Genomic DNA, 20,000 nt, shown 5'->3' with positions numbered 1-20,000 from the left:
GACAGAGGGACCTGTCCAAGGCTGTTGAGGAAGAGTCACAGTGGACAGGGGGACCTGTCCAAGGCTGAGCTGTTGAGGAAGAGTCACAGTGGACAGAGGGACCTGTCTAAGGCTGAGCTGTTGAGGAAGAGTCACAGTGGACAGAGGGACCTGTCTAAGGCTGAGCTGTTGAGGAAGAGTCACAGTGGACAGAGGGACCTGTCTAAGGCTGAGCTGTTGATGAAGAGTCACAGTGGACAGAGGGACCTGTCCAAGGCTGTTGAGGAAGAGTCACAGTGGACAGGGGGACCTGTCCAAGGCTGAGCTGTTGATGAAGAGTCACAGTGGACAGAGGGACCTGTCCAAGGCTGTTGATGAAGAGTCACAGTGGACAGGGGGACCTGTCCAAGGCTGAGCTGTTGAGGAAGAGTCACAGTGGACAGAGGGACCTGTCTAAGGCTGAGCTGTTGAGGAAGAGTCACAGTGGACAAGGGACCTGTCTAAGGCTGAGCTGTTGATGAAGAGTCACAGTGGACAGAGGGACCTGTCCAAGGCTGTTGAGGAAGAGTCACAGTGGACAGAGGGACCTGTCTAAGGCTGAGCTGTTGAGGAAGAGTCACAGTGGACAGAGGGACCTGTCTAAGGCTGAGCTGTTGAGGAAGAGTCACAGTGGACAGAGGGACCTGTCTAAGGCTGAGCTGTTGAGGAAGAGTCACAGTGGACAGAGGGACCTGTCTAAGGCTGAGCTGTTGAGGAAGAGTCACAGTGGACAGAGGGACCTGTCTAAGGCTGAGCTGTTGATGAAGAGTCACAGTGGACAGAGGGACCTGTCCAAGGCTGTTGAGGAAGAGTCACAGTGGACAGAGGGACCTGTCCAAGGCTGAGCTGTTGATGAAGAGTCACAGTGGACAGAGGGACCTGTCTAAGGCTGAGCTGTTGAGGAAGAGTCACAGTGGACAGAGGGACCTGTCTAAGGCTGAGCTGTTGAGGAAGAGTCACAGTGGACAGAGGGACCTGTCTAAGGCTGAGCTGTTGAGGAAGAGTCACAGTGGACAGAGGGACCTGTCTAAGGCTGAGCTGTTGAGGAAGAGTCACAGTGGACAGAGGGACCTGTCTAAGGCTGAGCTGTTGAGGAAGAGTCACAGTGGACAGAGGGACCTGTCTAAGGCTGAGCTGTTGAGGAAGAGTCACAGTGGACAGAGGGACCTGTCTAAGGCTGAGCTGTTGATGAAGAGTCACAGTGGACAGAGGGACCTGTCCAAGGCTGTTGAGGAAGAGTCACAGTGGACAGAGGGACCTGTCCAAGGCTGAGCTGTTGATGAAGAATAGTGTAACTTCCTACAGAGATGGTATTCTCTATTCTAGCTCATGTCAGCACACCAGGCCTGGTTGGCTGGAGAGGAGAGGAGGAGAGGAGAGTTGTTATGGAAGTTGAATCAGTAAGGCTGGTCTGAATGGATCGTCACTTCATTCACCGGGTAAACTCTATAATTCACATCACTTCCTATCTCGCTCACCTTCATAGCAGGTATTTATATAGTAGTGTTATTAATGATACCTCATCAGGATAGCAGGTATTGGTATGGGAGTGTTAATAATGTTACCTCATCAGGATAGCAGGAGTGTTAATAATGTTACCTCATCAGGATAGCAGGTATTGGTATGGGAGTGTTATTAATGTTACCTCATCGGGATAGCAGGTATTGGTATGGGAGTGTTAATAATGTTACCTCATCAGGATAGCAGGTATTGGTATGGGAGTGTTATTAATGATACCTCATCAGGATAGCAGGTATTGGTATGGGAGTGTTAATAATGTTACCTCATCAGGATAGCAGGTATTGGTATGGGAGTGTTATTAATGATACCTCATCGGGATAGCAGGAGTGTTAATAATGTTACCTCATCAGGATAGCAGGAGTGTTATTAATGATACCTCATCAGGATAGCAGGAGTGTTAATAATGTTGCCTCATCAGGATAGCAGAAGTGTTATTAATGTTACCTCATCAGGATAGCAGGAGTGTTATTAATGATACCTCATCAGGATAGCAGGAGTGTTAATAATGTTACCTCATCAGGATAGCAGGAGTGTTATTAATGTTACCTCATCAGGATAGCAGGTATTGGTATGGGAGTGTTAATAATGATAGCTCATCAGGATAGCAGGTATTGGTATGGGAGTGTTATTAATGATACCCCATCAGGATAGCAGCTATTGGTATGGGAGTGTTATTAATGTTACCTCATCAGGATAGCATCACATCTCTCCTCCTCTTTACCATTAGCCAGTGTGTGGAATGTCATTCACCTATTCATTTCAGCCAATGAACATGGCACACTAACACAATTCCACCACGCTTCCTGGTTAACCTAAGGGATCACTTCCCTTTCGGTCAACCAATGGGCATAAATCTGGGGGAGCATTTATGTCAACTCACCCCTTGTTTCTCACTTGATGTTTTGCAGCAACAGTCTTCCAACATAATAACCCGAAGCCCCGTTCTCCCAGCATAGGGCAACCTGTCATCAGCTCCTGGCTCTGAGGAGCATTTCTCTGAGACGAGGCCTACCCCAAACTATTCATTAAAATGACATATTATGTTATGTCTCTGCTGTCAATCAGTTAAGCCTGTACTCCATTTAAATACTATTCATGGCCATGGCCATACACACACACACACACACACACACACACACACACACACACACACACACACACACACACACACACACACACACACACACACACACACACACACACACACACACACACACACACACACAGGTTAAAGGTTACAGGATTACAGGGTAGAGGTTAAAGGTTACAGGGTTACAGGGTAGAGGTTAAAGGTTACAGGGTTACAGGATTACAGGGAAGAGGTTAAAGGTTACAGGGTTACAGGATTGCAGGGTAGAGGTTAAAGGTTACAGGATTACAGGGTAGAGGTTAAAGGTTACAGGGTTACAGGGTTACAGGCCTCTGCTCTGTTGGATGGAAAACCATCTCACTGAATTACTATTGTAGACACACACTCAACATTCACAAATAAGCAAATCTCACTGGCTGGGGATAACTGTACACACACACACATACATGCACACGCACACACAGATTGGAGCATTCAGCATTCAGACACAGTGAAACCCATCTCTGCACACACATTTGTGTGTATTTGTAAAACAGACAACAGTAGCTGTGACAGTGGGAAAAATAACAGCTTTTATACAGGATGTCAAATCTCACATAGAGATGCACATAGGAACGACATATTTGGTGTGATAAATAACAGCATACTGGAATGTTCAGAAGTATGCCACCATTGTGATTTTGAGCAAATATACAATACTTCATACCATACCAATAAAACCCTTTTAAATGAAAAAACATAACATTCATACTAGTCAGATGTCAACTTCTGGAACAAATGACACCCAGCACACCCACAGTGCCGTGGCAACTGATGGTGTGGGTGCATTGTATGCATTGCCCCCTCAGGAGAGGAGAACTTGAAATGTCTCAAGGCAGAAAGAAAAACAACAACAAACTCACTGCCAAAGAATGAGCCTGCCAATCAAATGCTTAGAGATGGAAAAGCCTGCCAATCAAATGCCTGAGATAGAAGAGCCTGCCAATAAAACGCATGGAGATAGAAGAGCCTGCCAATCAAACGCCGGAGATGGAAGAGCCTGCCAATCAAACGCCCGGAGATAGAAGAGCCTGCCAATCAAACACCCGGAGATGGTAGAGCCTACCAATCAAACGCCGGAGATAGAAGAGCCTGCCAATCAAACACCCGGAGATGGTAGAGCCTACCAATCAAACGCCGGAGATAGAAGAGCCTGCCAATCAAACACCCGGAGATGGTAGAGCCTACCAATCAAACGCCGGAGATAGAAGAGCCTGCCAATCAAACACCCGGAGATGGTAGAGCCTGCCAATCAAATGCATGGAGATGGAAGAGCCTGCCAATCAAACACCCGGAGATGGTAGAGCCTACCAATCAAACGCCGGAGATAGAAGAGCCTGCCAATCAAACACCCGGAGATGGTAGAGCCTGCCAATCAAATGCTGGAGATGGAAGGGCCTGTCAATCAAACGCCAGAAGAAAATCATACTGTTGCCAAGCTGCTATACTCAGTTATCTGAAAGGACTCTTGACATATTTTTTGCATGCATCCCAAATGGCACCCTATTCCCTACATAGTGCACTACTTTTGACCAGGGTGCACAGGGGTCTATGCTAGCATGCATCCCAAATGGCACCCTATTCCCTACATAGTGCACTACTTTTGACCAGGGTGCACAGGGGTCTATGCTAGGCAGTAGGGTACCATTTGACAACCACAGAGGGCTAGAGAGGGTAGGAGGAGGGGGGGGGGGGGGGGGGGGGGTCAATTTGTCAAGGTGTTAAAACTCACGAACAGCTGTTGAAGAAGGGGAACACGGCTCCCTATTTCCTATAGACCACCCTCCTTTAGACTGAGGGCCATAGGGCTGTTAGGGAATAGGGTGATAGGGTGCCTGTGATGTTATCATTGCTATGCAGTTGTATATCACAGTTAAGGCCACCTTCCTCTGTCTCTGTGATCCAGCCCTGTGATCCAAGCTCTTACAGTAGTATAGGTTGTTATTTGTTGCTGTATCTGTGGTGGGTTAATCTGTGGTGGCTGTATCTGTGGTGGGTTAATGTAGTGTGGCTGTATCTGTGGTGGGTTAATGTAGTGTGGCTGTATCTGTGGTGGGTTAATGTAGTGTGGCTGTATCTGTGGTGGTTAATGTAGTGTGGCTGTATCTGTGGTGGTTAATGTAGTGTGGCTGTGTCTGTGGTGGTTAATGTAGTGTTGCTGTATCTGTGGTGGTTAATGTAGTGTTGCTGTATCTGTGGTGGTTTATGTAGTGTGGCTGTATCTGTGGTGGTTAATGTAGTGTTGCTGTATCTGTGGTGGTTAATGGCTGTATCTGTGGTGGTTAATGTAGTGTTGCTGTATCTGTGGTGGGTTAATGTAGTGTTGCTGTATCTGTGGTGGTTTATGTAGTGTTGCTGTATCTGTGGTGGTTTATGTAGTGTGGCTGTATCTGTGGTGGTTAATGTAGTGTTGCTGTATCTGTGGTGGTTAATGGCTGTATCTGTGGTGGTTAATGTAGTGTTGCTGTATCTGTGGTGGTTAATGTAGTGTTGCTGTATCTGTGGTGGTTAATGTAGTGTGGCTGTGTCTGTGGTGGTTAATGTAGTGTGGCTGTATCTGTGGTGGGTTAATGTAGTGTTGCTGTATCTGTGGTGGTTAATGTAGTGTTGCTGTATCTGTGGTGGTTAATGTAGTGTTGCTGTATCTGTGGTGGTTTATGTAGTGTGGCTGTATCTGTGGTGGTTAATGTAGTGTTGCTGTATCTGTGGTGGGTTAATGTAGTGTGGCTGTATCTGTGGTGGTTAATGTAGTGTGGCTGTATCTGTGGTGGTTAATGTAGTGTGGCTGTATCTGTGGTGGTTAATGTAGTGTTGCTGTATCTGTGGTGGTTAATGTAGTGTTGCTGTGTCTGTGGTGGTTAATGTAGTGTGGCTGTATCTGTGGTGGGTTAATCTGTGGTGGCTGTATCTGTGGTGGGTTAATGGCTGTATCTGTGGTAGTTAATGGCTGTATCTGTGGTGGATCAATGTAGTGTTGCTGTATCTGTGGTGGGTTAATCTGTGGTGGCTGTATCTGTGGTGGGTTAATGTAGTGTTGCTGTATCTGTGGTGGTTAATGTAGTGTTGCTGTATCTGTGGTGGGTTAATGGCTGTATCTGTGGTGGTTAATGTAGTGTGGCTGTATCTGTGGTAGTTAATGGCTGTATCTGTGGTGGATTAATGTAGTGTTGCTGTGTCTGTGGTGGGTTAATGTAGTGTGGCTGTATCTGTGGTGGTTAATGTAGTGTTGCTGTATCTGTGGTGGTTAATGTAGTGTTGCTGTATCTGTGGTGGTTAATGTAGTGTGGCTGTATCTGTGGTGGTTAATGTAGTGTTGCTGTGTCTGTGGTGGTTAATGTAGTGTGGCTGTATCTGTGGTGGGTTAATGTAGTGTGGCTGTATCTGTGGTAGTTAATGTAGTGTTGCTGTGTCTGTGGTGGTTAATGTAGTGTTGCTGTATCTGTGGTGGTTAATGTAGTGTGGCTGTATCTGTGGTGGTTTAATGTAGTGTTGCTGTGTCTGTGGTGGGTTAGTATAGTGTGACGAGTGAGGGAGGCTGCTGTGCATTGTCAGGATGGATCATGCCGAACAGGGCTGTTTGTGACCTAACACTTCCCTAGGATGTGGCCAATTACACTGATCTCTACCCTCACAAGTCATTAACTTAGAGATGGAGAGATGTTAAGAGAAGGGATAGAGAGAGAAAGAGAGAGAGAGAAAGAGAGACAGAGGGAGAAGGAGAGAGAGACAGAGAGAGAGACAGAGAGAGAGAGAGAGAGACAGAGAGAGACAGAGAGAGAGCGAGAGCAAGAGCGAGAGAGACAAAGAGACAAAGAGAGAAAGAGACAGAGAGAGTAACCACAACATCTCAGGCCTCAGTTTCTCTCCATTTCACTCCTCTTCTGCCCCTTCACCCTTCTTTCCCCCCTCTCAGTCCCTCCCCCACTCTTTCTCCCTCCTCCACCCCTCCACCTTTCATTCACCCCCCTCACTCCCTTCATCCCCTCTTTCTCCCTCCTCCGTGCCTCCGTTCATCCCAGTGAGTCTGCTAGAATGCCTGAGCTCATCCCTAACCCCTAGTAACCAACCTCAGCTGCTCTGCTGCCATCTCACATCACACACACACACACACACACACACACACTGCCAGCTCACATCCCTATGTGGCCCATGATACCAACACCACATTAAACTTCACATAAAAGCAGGGGTCTGTTTAAGCTAGCCTTGTGTTACTGTGTTGTCCTAAGGAAGGGCCTCTGAGGATACAGTACATTGATATTTATACCTGGAGACTATCATTACCACTACAGACCTTATACTGTAGTCTTTATACCTGGAGACTATCATTACCACTACAGACCTTATACTGTAGTCTTTATACCTGGAGACTATCATTACCACTACAGACCTTATACTGTAGTCTTTATACCTGGAGACTATCATTACCACTACAGACCTTATACTGTAGTCTTTATACCTGGAGACTATCATTACCACTACAGACCTTATACTGTAGTCTTTATACCTGGAGACTATCATTACCACTACAGACCTTATACTGTAGTCTTTATACCTGGAGACTATCATTACCACTACAGACCTTATACTGTAGTCTTTATACCTGGAGACTGTCATTACCACTACAGACCTTATACTGTAGTCTTTATACCTGGAGACTATCATTACCACTACAGACCTTATACTGTAGTCTTTATACCTGGAGACTATCATTACCACTACAGACCTTATACTGTAGTCTTTATACCTGGAGACTGTCATTACCACTACAGACCTTATACTGTAGTCTTTATACCTGGAGACTATCATTACCACTACAGACCTTATACTGTAGTCTTTATACCTAGAGACTATCATTACCACTACAGACCTTATACTGTAGTCTTTATACCTGGAGACTATCATTACCACTACAGACCTTATACTGTAGTCTTTATACCTGGAGACTATCATTACCACTACAGACCTTATACTGTAGTCTTTATACCTGGAGACTATCATAACCACTACAGACCTTATACTGTAGTCTTTATACCTGGAGACTATCATTACCACTACAGACCTTATACTGTAGTCTTTATACCTGGAGACTATCATTACCACTACAGACCTTATACTGTAGTCTTTATACCTAGAGACTATCATTACCACTACAGACCTTATACTGTAGTCTTTATACCTGGAGACTATCATTACCACTACAGACCTTATACTGTAGTCTTTATACCTGGAGACTATCATTACCACTACAGACCTTATACTGTAGTCTTTATACCTGGAGACTATCATTACCACTACAGACCTTATACTGTAGTCTTTATACCTGGAGACTATCATTACCACTACAGACCTTATACTGTAGTCTTTATACCTAGAGACTATCATTACCACTACAGACCTTATACTGTAGTCTTTATACCTGGAGACTATCATTACCACTACAGACCTTATACTGTAGTCTTTATACCTGGAGACTATCATAACCACTACAACCCCTGACCTTATACTGTAGTCTTTATACCTAGAGACTATCATTACCACTACAGACCTTATACTGTAGTCTTTATACCTGGAGACTATCATTACCACTACAGACCTTATACTGTAGTCTTTATACCTAGAGACTATCATTACCACTACAGACCTTATACTGTAGTCTTTATACCTGGAGACTATCATTACCACTACAACCCCTGACCTTATTATGTAGTCTTTATACCTGGAGACTATCATTACCACTACAGACCTTATACTGTAGTCTTTATACCTGGAGACTATCATAACCACTACAGACCTTATACTGTAGTCTTTATACCTGGAGACTATCATTACCACTACAGACCTTATACTGTAGTCTTTATACCTGGAGACTATCATTACCACTACAGACCTTATACTGTAGTCTTTATACCTGGAGACTATCATTACCACTACAGACCTTATACTTTAGCCTCACAGTCCCACATGCTCAACTGTCGATTTGGGTTTGTGTAATGTTTGTGTAATTTGGTGTCAACCCCCAACCGTGCACTTTGGGGATGCCGGTCTGGAGAAGGGAGGGAAGGGGGAGGGTTGTATAGGGGAGGGGGTCCGTCGTGGTCGTGGTCTCTCTCTCTCTCTCTCTCTCTCTCTCTCTCTCTCTCTCTCTCTCTCTCTCTCTCTCTCTCTCTCTCTCACCCATGTCACATCTCCAGGGAGGTTGAGAATTAACAGCCCCCAGACAGTAACACATCATAGGGCAACACAACAGAACCCAGTCTCCGCACTGACACAAGGACTTGACTTGAATGTCAGGATTTCCATATTTCAGAATCTGGAATGAATGACACCTTAAGACATACATTCCTCCATTTAGTTCCACCATTAATTCCTCATACTGTAGACCGGTCCGTGTGTTGTTCTGTAGGAGAGGCACAGCGTGGAGATGATTGATGCGATTACAATATGAACTGGGGCCTGCTATTACAGAGCAGCATGGAGGACTCAAACGAATGAGTACTGTACTGTACACACAAAAATGTTAATTTGTGTGTGTACACATCAAGGACATCTTGCTTCCTTTTATTTGGCCCTGCAAGCAATTCCGTGTGAATAAATAGTGAATGAATAGTGAATGAATAGTGAATGAATAGTGAATGAATAGTGAATGAATAGTGAATGAATAGTGAATAAAAAGTGAATGAATAGTGAATGAATAGTGAATAAATAGTGAATGAATAGTGAATGAATAGTGAATGAATAGTGAATGAATAGTGAATGAATAGTGAATGAATAGTGAATAAAAAGTGAATAAAAAGTGAATAAATAGTGAATAAAAAGTGAATGAATAGTGAATGAATAGTGAATGAATAGTGAATAAATAGTGGATAAATAGTGAATGAATAGTGAATGAATAGTGGGCCACTTGGACACCATATTAAAAAAAAGGCTTTTAGTTCAGTATCCGCTCTGGCCAACTCAGTAGGTCCTGAGTGCTAAAATAAAACTACTCACAGACGATAAACAAACACAATTACTTATTTTTTGTTAATATGACAAGTGTGTGTTTTTATGCTAACGTTCATTGTCTTCCAGCCCATTCTGTATGGTGAGCACTAAGCAGCCGGATTGAGACAGTGGCTGTCACTGCGTTAAAAACACTGCTTGTGTGTTGGTCTGTATGGTGAGCACTAAGCAGCCGGATTGAGACAGTGGCTGTCACGACGTTAAGAACACTGCTTGTGTGTTGGTCTGTATGGTGAGCACTAAGCAGCCGGATTGAGACAGTGGTTGTCACTGCGTTAAGAACACTGCTTGTGTGTTGGTCTGTATGGAAGCTTTACAGACTCTATGATGTGTCCATATGGATGTAAGGAGGCCCCTTCTCATACTCCCCCGGGTCTCCCACTCTGTTTGTTTAGGCCTCCATTCACATGCTAATGCCCTGCCCACTGGAGCAGGGTCCACAGAGACTGGTCTGAGACACACAGAGAGGAGAGTCACACTGGTGTCACAAGGTGGAAGGTCTATTGATTGTTCTCATGTGTGACTGTCAGCCGCACACACATGCATGAGGAGGTGCGGACGTATGCAGACACAGAGTCACACTAAATGCCCATACACACACACACACGTCTGCACACATGCACTTATGCATACACACACACACACACACACACACACACACACACACACACACACACACACACACACACACACACGTACACGTCTGCACACATGCACTTATGCATACACACACATGACACGATGCCAAGCACGTGTACCAACAGTGAGACTCTGACTTCAGTTCTCATTCAATTTGACCCATAGTATATCATATTGGTCAGGGAGGGGATTGAACACTAGGAACTGTCTTTGATGGGAAATGTATTTTCTGCCCAGTGACACTGTGGGTAAGTGAGACCTCAGGGTCAAGAGCTGGGGAGTGAGCCGGAGTGCCACTTCCAAAATCACTACGCCGTGTCCATGGCAACGCTCCCTGGTCTACGAGTTCCTACTCTGTTACCAAGTGAACCTCCTCGATTGAAGAGTAGCCAAGGAGAGGAGACACAAAGAGACACTAACACAGCCATCTTTATGACAACTCTGAGAGGGAATTCATTCTAAATACAGCTCTCCAACACTCTGCTCTCAGAGAGACAGCTGGAGTTGGTTTAGACACTGAAGCAGAACCACTTGACTGAGTCAAAGAAGGCCGTGCACGCTCGTCTGAATCTGAGGAGAGCTGCACTAGCTACTTTAGGCTACAGTGCAGCAGGGTAGCCTAGTGGTTAGAGCGTTGGACTAGTAACCGGAAGGTTGCAAGTTCAAACCCCCCGAGCTGACATATTTTCTGTCGTTCTGCCGCTGAACAGGCAGTTAACCCACTAGGCCATTGTTGAAAATAAGAATTTGTTCTTAACTGACTTGCCTAGTTAAATAAAGGTAAAAGAAAAATGTGTCACTTCTTCAGGACTAATGATTTGCGGGTTAACCTTTCTTAATCCACGGGGAAATATGCCGCTATTCACACAGCGATCACTGGCGTATAAAGTTAAGTATTATTTACAGACACTCATTTGTTCTGCAGACAATAGAGAGTTAACACTTTCCTTCACATCAGAGTTAAAAACAGACAGTTTAAGTATGAAAATATGGCGGTAAGCCACCTTCCATTGATTTACAAACTCCTGGATGTAGGGATGTCAAACATATTATACACTCTGGACGTACAAGGTGAGTAAAGATATGCTGCTTTTACTGATCGGATCTCTCATGGTACTGTTGATTCAATTTGTATCCACACAGAAAAACCATGGAAACAAATGACACCAACACACACAGACTACACCAACACCTCTTGTTAGGAAACCAAGCCTCACAGTCTCCTTGTTGAACTAGGCCTCTGACCGGATTGTGATCATAGCGTGGCTTTGTGCCCCAGTTCAAATCAATGACCTCAGCCCTTTCACTCACACACAGCCTGCCTATTGATGGCTGGATGGGGTCAGACATTCTAGAAGCATCCACACAATCCTCTGGTCTTTCTCTACGGGGCTCTGTCTCTGTTCTGTGGGGCTTTGGGATAATGCTGATGGTCAGCACACGGCCACACAGGCCTCCCCACAGACCTATTGTGAAACCATGTTGTTGACGTGCTGGTTCCACTGAAACTGCAAGGGTGGAGGGATAGAGGGATGGAGAGGGTGGAGGGATGGAGAGGTGGAGAGGGTGGAGAGGGTGGAGGGATGGAGAGGTGGACGGGTGGAGAGGGTAGAGGGATGGAGAGGGTGGAGAGGGTGGAGGGATAGAGGGGTGGAGAGGGTGGAGAGGGTGGAGGGATAGAGGGGTGGAGAGGGTGGAGAGGGATGGAGAGGTGGAGGGGTGGAGAGGTGGAGGGTGGAGAGGGTGGAGGGATAGAGGGGTGGAGAGGGTGGAGAGGGTGGAGGGATGGAGAGGGTGGAGAGGTGGAGGGGTGGAGGGATGGAGAGGTGGAGGGGTGGAGAGGGTAGAGGGATGGAGAGGGTAGAGGGATGGAGAGGTGGAGGGGTGGAGAGGGTGGAGGGATAGAGGGGTGGAGAGGGTGGAGAGGGTGGAGGGATGGAGAGGGTGGAGAGGTGGAGGGGTGGAGAGGGTGGAGGGATGGAGAGGTGGAGGGGTGGAGAGGGTAGAGGGATGGAGAGGGTGGAGAGGTGGAGGGGTGGAGAGGGTGGAGGGATGGAGAGGTGGAGGGGTGGAGAGGGTAGAGGGGTGGAGGGATAGAGGGATGGAGAGGGTGGAGGGATGGAGAGGTGGAGGGGTGGAGGGGTGGAGGGATGGAGGGGTGGAGGGATGGAGAGGGTGGAGGGATGGAGGGGTGGAGAGGTAGAGGGATGGGGATGGGGAGGGTGGAGGGAAGGAGGGGTGGAGGGGTAGAGGGGTAGAGGGATGGGGAGGGTGGAGGGGTGGAGGGATGGAGGGGTGGAGGGGTAGAGGGGTAGAGGGATGGGGAGGGTGGAGGGGTGGAGGGGTAGAGAGATGGGGAGGGTAGAGGGAAGGAGGGATGGAGGGGTAGAGGGATGGGGAGGGTGGAGGGGTAGAGGGATGGAGAGGGTGGCGGGATGGAGGGGTGGAGAGGTAGAGGGATGGGGTGGGTGAAAGGAAGGAGGGGTGGAGGGGTAGAGGGATGGGGAGGGTGGAGGGGTGGAGGGGTAGAGAGATGGGGAGGGTGGAGGGAAGGAGGGGTGGAGGGAAGGAGGGGTGGAGGGAAGGAGGGGTAGAGGGGTGAGGAGGGTGGAGGGAAGGAGGTGTGGACATTGGTTCCTCTCCACCCAGACATTGGTTCCTCCCCACCCAGTCAGGATATTGGTTCCTCCCCACCCAGTCAGGACATTGGTTCCTCCCCACCCAGTCAGTACATTGGTTCCTCCACACCCAGTCATTGGTTCCTCCCCACCCAGTCAGGATGCTTGTGGGAAACCTAACAAGCCAGAGGGGTCTACTCTTCACTTCCTCCCTCACACTTCTATTCAGGTAGAGGCTAGAGCCTGGAGGTTGGACACTGGAGGTTGGACACTGGAGGTTGGACACTGGAGGTTGGAGGCTGGAGGCTAGAGGTTGGAGACTGGAGGCTAGAGGTTGGACACTGGAGGTTGGACACTAGAGGTTGTAGGCTGGAGGCTAGAGGTTGGAGACTGGAGGTTGGAGGTTGGACACTGGAGGTTGGACACTGGAGGTTGGACACTGGAGGTTGGACACTGGAGGTTGGAGGCTAGAGGTTGGAGGCTGGAGGCTAGAGGTTGGAGGCTAGAGGTTGGAGACTGGAGGCTAGAGGTTGGAGGCTGGAGGCTAGAGGTTGGAGGCTGGAGGCTGGAGGTTGGAGGCTAGAGGTTGGAGGCGGGAGCCTGGAGGGGTTGTTAGCTATATCCAGTGCTTAAAATCCCCTTTATAATAACACATTGAATGTATATCACCACTTTTGCATACTGGCATAAAGCAGTGGAGTACAGGGTGCTTGTAGAAGTTGCATACATGGGAAAAAATGCCCCATCTTCCCAGAATGTGTAGCCAAGGGTCCAGGAAAAAAACCTTTTCATGCAATTCTACATCATTTTAGATGACTGGATACCTTAGACTGGAGACCTTAGACTGGAGACCTTAGACTGGAGACCTTAGACTGGAGACCTTAAACTGGAGACCTTAGACTGGAGACCTTAGACTGGAGACCTTAGCATAATATTTTTTAAAACCTTACAAACGATGGAAAAGACAGGATACTTTGACACTGACAAACGGAGATCAATAAAAACGAACTTGTCTTGTATCCATCAATAGCCTACAGTAGTTCTCGGTGTGTGGAGACACATATTGTACAATATGAGGAGGAAATGATAGTCCTAAAAAATCTCTCCAGTTTCACTGATTCACCCAATGATGCGCGTTGGCCTATACAGGCTACAATGTTGAGCAAACCATAAACACGGTCCGGCCCAACACGAATCAATTCTTACAATATCAGACACGCTTTCACATTAGGCAAAGCTTTTTATGGGGCAGGAGAATAACAGAGGAGGCAACTGTAATTAACTCTGAATGATTTGATGATCATTTTTACATTGTGAAGAAAGAAGAAATGTCAAGCCAAGAGAGGTACCGGATCCTGGCAAATGGCTTCCGGAACGAAACTGTCCAATATTGAGAGGTGCTGGATAATGTTCCAGCAGGATCCGGAACAAATGAAGCACTGGCTACATCACTTCCCCTCCGCTGCTCCTGAAAAGCAGCAGTAGTCCAACCTCCAGCCCTACAGGCACCGAGAGAGAGGAACAAACCTCCTGTTAGAGAGTGAGGAGGTAGGATGGGCTCCATCCTAATCACTACATAGACTGGGACATCATCACACACCCACTAACCTCAGTGGAGGAGAGGTACCAGTTAGTCCAACCTCCAGTCCTACAGGCACCGAGAGAGAGGAACAAACCTGCTGTTAGAGAGTGAGGAGGTAGGATGGGCTCCTTCCTAATCACTACATAGACTGGGACATCATCACACACCCACTAACCTCAGTGGAGGAGAGATACCAGTTAGTCCTAATACATTGCATTCTATTTTCAAATAGCACATCTAAAATAGCTTGATGGTGGGGTTTGCTGAATGTATGTCCAGGAGTCAGACCTGGGTTCAAATACTATTTGAAATTATTTCAAATACTTTATCTGGGCTTCTTACCCTCTGCAGTGAGAAGGCTCCTACCCTCTGCAGTGAGAAGGCCCCTAACCTCTGCAGTGAGAAGGCTCCTACCCTCTGCAGTGAGAAGGCTCCTACCCTCTGCAGTGAGAAGGCTTCTACTCTCTGCAGTGAGAAGGCTCCTACCCTCTGCAGTGAGAAGGCTCCCACCCTTTGCAGTGAGAAGGCTCCTACCCTCTGCAGTGAGAAGGCTCCTACCCTCTGCAGTGAGAAGGCTCCTACCCTCTGCAGTGAGAAGGCTCCTACCCTCTGCAGTGAGAAGGCTCCTACCCTCTATAAATACAGTATGGGGATGAGGTAGATTGGATGGGCTATTTAGAGATGAAATATGTACAGGTGCAGTGATCTGTGAGCTGCTCTGACAGCTGGTGCTTAAAGATAGTGAGGGAGGTAAGAGTCTCCAGCTTCAGAGATTTTTGCAGTTCGTTCCAGTCATTGGCAGCAGAGAACTGGAAGGAGAGGCGGCAAGTGAGATATACCTGCTGGAGCGCGTGCTACGGGTGGGTGATGCTATGGTGACCAGTGAGCTGAGAAAATATATATATATTTTTTAACCTTTATTTAACGAGGCAAGTCAGTTAAGAACAAATTCTTATTGAAGGCGGGGCTTTACCTAGCAGAGACTTGTAGATGACCTGGAGCCAGTGGGTTTGGCGACGAGTATGAAGCGAGGGCCAGCCAACGAGAGCATACAGGTCGCAGTGGTGGCTTTGGTGACAAAACGGATGGCACTGTGATAGACTGCATCCAATTTGTTGAGTAGAGTGTTGGAGGTTATTTTCTCTGTGTGCCTCACAACCATGTTAGACCATGTTATCCCTCTGAGCTAAAGCCTACATATATCTATTAAAAGCTCAGGTTAGGCTTCATGTGAATTATACTGCAGTGGTCTCTCATCTATCATCACACACACACACACACACAGGCAGCAGGTCTTTCTTCACACATACTGTATGCACGCACACACACACACACACACACACACACACACACACACACACACACACACACACACACACACACACACACACACACACACACACACACACACACACACACACGGGCAGCAGGTCTGTTCTCACCAGGTGAGAGGACAATGTGATTACCCAGCATGCATTGGAGGAGGCGTTATGAGGGAGAGTGGAAACATGGCAGGTCTGAGATTCACTTCCCATCAGGTCACAGAGCCTAGATCACACAGACTGCTACTGCACCCTACAATCTATCCCATTCTTAGTATAGCACAGTTCTTAGTATAGCACCGTTCACACACACACACACACAGAGAAAATGCTGGAGGAGAGCTTGTCAGATGCAGCATAGTATTATGTAACAAAGTACAATGTTATCTGAATCCAGAAGTTTCCTACCAATCTTACAATCTATTCAGCATTTATTACAATACAACCTGCTTACTGGCCAGTAATGACTAGAGAGGTAAAGTGACTGGACACCTCGTAGTACACATATGAATGGACTATTAGTGCTTGATAATATAATTATCATTAGAGGGATGGAGGGATTACTGTGTGGGGATTGGACCTCTCTTCTCTCCGGCCCTCCTCTCAGGGACTATCCCCTGATTCTCCTCTATCCTTGATTTCTGCCAGGGATTGACCCTGATCCCCCCCCCCATCTCCTCACCCACCTCCAGCTTTCCCCTCATCCACCTCCACCTCCACCCCATCACCCCCCCCACCCTCAGACTACTCATCCTGCCTGATGAACAGATGGAGGGATGAAGGATAGGGGGATGCCAATTCACACTGGTCCTCCTGGCCATCCTCCTGTCCATTCATCCTTACCATCCCAGCAGAGAGAGAGAGAGAATGGGGGATGTGTCAGGTGGACTGGGGATCGTGGACAAGGTCTCTATGTGGATGACCAGTGACAGCAGCATTTAGCATGTTAATACTGTAACCATAAAGGTCTAACAGCTATGCTCTGAAGGTCTCACACACACACACACACACACACAGACACACACACACACACACACACACACACACACACACACACACACACTGTGGAAGGTGGGTTACTGGTGCCATAGTAACTCATGTTGTTGTTAAACACAGTGTCACGCTCCGAGGCTCTGAGGCCACGTGTAGCCTGTTCATCAATAGCTTTTACCTTCCAGTGTAATGCCACTGCATATCAATGAAATCCAATGAGATCTACCCAGATTGGCCACCGGTATTTATAGCCACCGATCAATATAACACAAAGCAGTTGAGAGAGAGAATGTATATTGATCTGGAAACCTGCAGAGAAAGGATGGTGCTGAACAGAAACAGATTTCTTCCTGTCTATTTGTTGACGTCCATGTAAGTGAGACACTGACAGCTCGTAATAAAGTGTTACGTTATTTCAGGGAATTCACCATTTCTGCTTTTAAAAAGATCAATAACTCAATAAAACACAACTAGTGAAAGTACTTAGTGACAACTGCTGAGGTACTTTAAAAGACAGACTATTAGTCCCCAACCACATGACTCCATAACAGACTGAACTACGGTCCATGATTAAAAGCTATTTTTGGGACTTCATTTTTCCTCCAAACCACTGTGCCCTTTAAGAGAAAGGGAATTGGTGCGTACGCTGTAACATCATAATGTTGAAATGCCCACTGTAGCCTGAGGAGTGGGCCTTATCTGGTGTGGATTGACTGACTAGACCAGATTCACATCAAAGGCATACACTGTGTTATACTGTAAGTTCATTAGTATCTGATTCTGTTCCCTGTGGTGAACACACACACACACACACACACACACACACACACACACACACACACACACACACACACACACACACAGGGCCTGTATGGATTCACCCTGCAGGGTTCCTTCTCTGGCTGAGCCCATGGCCACTGATGAGATGACCACAGACAAGTGATGGCCACAAAACCACCGACCAGTAACCACCAAACAACCGGCCAGCAACCAACCAACAATAAACCCAACAACCTCTACTAAGAGACTGAGGCAAGGCATGTGCACTCTCAGAAATAAAGTTCCATATAGAACCATTTGTCCTGTAGGAGAACCCTCTGAAAAAGTTCCATATAGAACCATTTTTCCTGTAGGAGAACCCTCTGAAAAAGTTCCATATAGAACCATTTCTCCCTGTAGGAGAACCCTCTGAAAAAGTTCCATATAGAACAATTTGTCCCTGTAGGAGAACACTCTGAAAAGTTCTATATAGAACCATTTGTCCTGTAGGAGAACCCTCTGAAAAAGTTCCACATATAACCATTTGTCCTGTAGGAGAACCCTCTGAAAAAGTTCCATATAGAACAATTTGTCCCTGTAGGAGAACACTCTGAAAAAGTTCCACATATAACCATTTGTCCTGTAGGAGAACCCTCTGAAAAAGTTCCACATATAACCATTTGTCCTGTAGGAGAACACTCTGAAAAAGTTCTATATAGAACAATTTGTCCCTGTAGGAGAACCCTCTGAAAAAGTGATTTGTCTTTGTAGGAGAACCCTCTGAAAAAGTGATTTGTCTTTGTAGGAGAACCCTCTGAAAAAGTGATTTGTCTTTGTAGGAAAACCCTCTGAAAAAGTGATTTGTCTTTGTAGGAAAACCCTCTGAAAAAGTGATTTGTCTTTGTAGGAGAACCCTCTGAAAAAGTGATTTGTCTTTGTAGGAGAACCCTCTGAAAAAGTGATTTGTCTTTGTAGGAGAACCCTCTGAAAAAGTGATTTGTCTTTGTAGGAGAACCCTCCAGATAGAACTCTTTTTGGATCATATTGAACCCTTTTTGGTTCCATATAGAACCTCTGGTTCCACTGTAAAGGTTCTATTTTGAGACTTTTTTCAGAGGGTTCTCCTACAGGGAAAAATGGTTTTACATATCACTCTTCCTTTCTGAGAGTGTGGCAACTGGCAGTGCAATGAATCCAGACACTGTATGCTCATACACTGAGTGGACAAAACATTAAGAATAACATGCTATTTAAATAACACAGACTGACCAGGTGAATCCATTTGAAAGATATGATCCCTTATTGATGTCACTTGATCCACTTCAATCAGTGTAGATGAAGGGGAGGAGACAGGTTAAAGAAGGATTTGTAATCCTTGAGACAGTTGAGACATGGACTGTGTCTGTGTGCCATTCAGAGGGTGAATGGGCAAGACAACATATTGAAGTGCCTTTGAACGCAGTATGGTAGTAGGTACCAGGCACAATGCTGCTGGGTTTTTCACACTCAACAGTTTCCTGAATGGTCCACCACCCAAAGGACATCCAGACAATTTGACACAACTGTGGGAAGCATTGGAGTCAGCATGGGCCAGCATCCCTGTGGAACACTTTCCACACCTTGTAGAGTCCACACCCTGACACATTGAGGCTGTTCTGAGGGCAAAACGGGGTGCAAGTCAATATTAGGAAGGTGTTCTTAGTGTTTGGTCTACTCCGTGTATATGCCAGTAGTTAGGTAAGTCCAGTACATACTGTACTGTCGTTTGGCAGCGCTGAGAGTAACATAAAAAAGTGTAATTAAATATATTAAACAAATAAAATGTTAAGGAACATATTGATTCTCCAACAAATAGAATCACTTTCAGCGATGACAGATACATAAAGGTTGCTCTTACCTATGGGGATCCAATCAAAGGGCTTCGTCCTCCAGTTGGATTCATCCACACACTCTGACTGCTGAGAAGGACTTCAGACCTGGAACACAAATGAATGAACGTTAGACCCAAGCTTGGCCATCCCACCGTAATGCATCTGTCCTGACATAAAGGAAGAACCAGGAGAAGGGAAATGGCACAGAGGAATGTAAACATGCTGTAGTGTGAGGTAGTAAGGGTTGTAAAATGTACAGGGGTATCTAGTTCACATCGCATTTGTTCTGCATGCCCTAGAAATCAACTTTTTTACAGATGTGGGATCTTAATTTGAGCCAGTTTGCTACAGCAGGAAAATAATCCTGCAGCAAGTGTGGAAATGTGGATTATTTTGTGGATTCTAATTCCTTGTAGAGGATGATACATTTTTTCCTTAGAGCTAATTAAGTTTGATATTTAAAAGAGGAAATCACAAACTTTAAAACTCAAATACACTTCAAATGTGTATTTCCTGTTGTGCAGGAAAATTCTCAGCAACTTA

At 46.2% G+C, this 20,000-nt stretch overlaps 1 protein-coding gene across 2 annotated transcripts in view; it reads right to left on the bottom strand.

Moving 5' to 3' along the window:
- The window catches only part of LOC110499800 (neuronal cell adhesion molecule), a 126,460-nt gene that overhangs the window by 44,785 nt on the left and 61,675 nt on the right, over window positions 1-20,000 (bottom strand). For both annotated transcript variants that reach the window (XM_090213457.1, XM_090213458.1), the window contains exon 2: window positions 19,484-19,562. The gene's annotated coding sequence lies outside the window, so the exon portion shown is untranslated. The remainder of the gene's footprint in view (window positions 1-19,483; window positions 19,563-20,000) is intronic.

This window comes from Oncorhynchus mykiss, chromosome 21 (assembly GCF_057628025.1).
Source record: "Oncorhynchus mykiss isolate SJ-2025 chromosome 21, ASM5762802v1, whole genome shotgun sequence".
Taxonomy (NCBI): Eukaryota; Metazoa; Chordata; class Actinopteri; order Salmoniformes; family Salmonidae; genus Oncorhynchus; species Oncorhynchus mykiss.
This window is presented reverse-complemented; position numbering and strand designations above follow the sequence as displayed.